The following is a 2,305-nucleotide window of genomic DNA, read 5'->3' on the forward strand; positions in this document are numbered from 1 at the left end:
CTATTCAAATACAACTTTTGTTCAAAATTTAAAATGTAAAGCTGTATACTTTGGGTTTTTGAACTTGAACCCTAAGGCAATGTTGTAGGGTTTGAAAAACTCTCCAACTTCTATTTTGGTCATTTCCTCATTAAGGTTTTAGATTAGCAGAAAATTTTACTTTACCGAGAGATCCCTGGATTCTTTGGTTTCGCACATAAGTCCTTCGGACCCCTCCCTCTCTTCTTCTTCCTCTGGCACCCCTCTGCCCCCTGCCTCCTCTGCCGCCGTTGCAGAGCACCTCCCCGCCACTGCTGTGCTGCTGCCGCCACTCCACCTCCTGCTTGGACGGCCTCCATGCGTCGCCCTTTCCTTACCCCGGCCCTGTTCCCCTCTCCTGCTGCCCTCCTCCGCGAGCGCCACGACCGCCCGAGCTCACGGCCGGCCGCCACGCATCTCATCGCCGTTGCCAACTCCTGCTTGCACACACAGCACCGCTCCTGGCCTTAAAACACGCCCAACGGTTGCTCCGTGGTCTTGTTTACTCATTCGCGCACTTCTTTTCCACGGCATTCTCCTTTCCCGAGCGCAGTGCCTCACTAGACTCCCGCCGCAGCCACAGCTTACCGTCGACAGCCACCGCGGCCGTCGCTCAACCCCGATCCAATACTCCTACAGCACCATGACAACCCACTGGTGCTCTCCAGCCCATTCAATTTCAATCTCCCGCGTCCGAGCCTCATCTTCCACAGCGCCGGCAAGCTCGAGCTCCGCCACCGCTCGGCCTCACCGTCGACTCACTGCCACAGAGCCCCTCAACCCCCACCAGGGGCACCAGCAGCACCACATCGTCCAGCAGAAGCTTCTCAGCAGTTACTTCACCGCCCTCCGGCATCCCAGCCACTGGAACGACCTTGCCACCGTTACCCCTTCGCCGGTGAGCCTCGGTCCTCGTCGAACCCGTTCCTCCGACCCTCCTCGACCCCAATTGACTCTACCTTGAGCATCCCCACACCGCCCTGAAGCTTCCTGACCACTTCCTCGCCGCCCACGACCACCAGAGCACCGCCTCCGCCGTTCACCTCCACCACCGGCCGTCTGTTTCTGTCGTGCCGCCGCTACAAGCTGCCCCCACCCGATCCCGAGCAGTCACAGGTGCGCAAGGACCTTGTGATGCTTCCCCGCCCCTCCACTCTCGCCGCCGGCGATCGCCGTCGCCGGATTTGGCTGGTCAACCCCCGTGCCCCCCCTCTGACCACGGCCAAGGGCCTCGGGTTGAAAGAGTTAAAAGCCCAGGGGGCTGTCTGCAAAGCCTAAGACTCAGAGGAATAGTGTCATTAAGGACCCCTTTGTTATTTTTGCTGCCAACTTTGAAATTCCATAGCAATTCAAGGAAAAAGTATAAAAATGCAAACTAAAATTTGTTGGATTCCTTATTCTAAGATCTACAACTTTCCTTATAGGTTGACTTTCAATTTCTAAATAGTTTTACTCTAATTTAAATGTCAATTTTAAGTAGTTGGAATCTATAAAAATGCTTAGTAAATAATAGAAAAATAGTAAAAATGTAAAACCAATTGTGTTAGTTTTGCTATGACATGTAGTATTTAGGAAAAATAATTAACCTACTGTTTGTAAAGTATTTTTGTAATGTATGAGTTTAATCATGAATAATGCTTATTTGATCTTGGATATTTAATAGCTACAGCTCTAGACATTTAAAAATTATGAAAATATTTTGAGATGTTGAATTTAAATAGTATAACTTGTACACCAAAAATCTAGAACAAAATCTTGCATGTATGCACAGTTATAAATAATACAAAATAGGTTAATACTAATGTTAATTATCCTTGTGGCTTAATCTTTGTAGAAATAAAATCTTGATAAATCTACAGTGGCTTAGGCATAGCTTAATCTACAATTAATAAAAATTTCAACCCCAGTACTATGATAGTTTATTTTGTAACAACAACTCATGTTGTCTAATGTAGCTAACTAGGTTAATTTATACCCGATAAATGACTGCCCAGTAAAAGGGGTAAATGAGATGTTTGATGAGTAAATTATATTTTCATTGGATTGCAACTTTATTTTGAAATAAAATAAAAGTATATGCATCCGTTAAATTACATCTTTGTATATCATATAGACTCAACTACTCTCGCCGACGGAGACTACGAACTGATCCCGGATCAAGGAGTGGAAATTTCTGAAGACCCCGGGAACATCATCGAGAATTTAACTGAAGCTCCGAACCAAAGTTCGGAAAACTTTGACACTCCTGCCCCTAACCCCACTCAAGAAGGCAAGCCCCGGTGCATAA

The sequence above is a fragment of the Panicum hallii genome, chromosome 5, assembly GCF_002211085.1.
Source record: "Panicum hallii strain FIL2 chromosome 5, PHallii_v3.1, whole genome shotgun sequence".
NCBI classification, from domain to species: domain Eukaryota; kingdom Viridiplantae; phylum Streptophyta; class Magnoliopsida; order Poales; family Poaceae; genus Panicum; species Panicum hallii.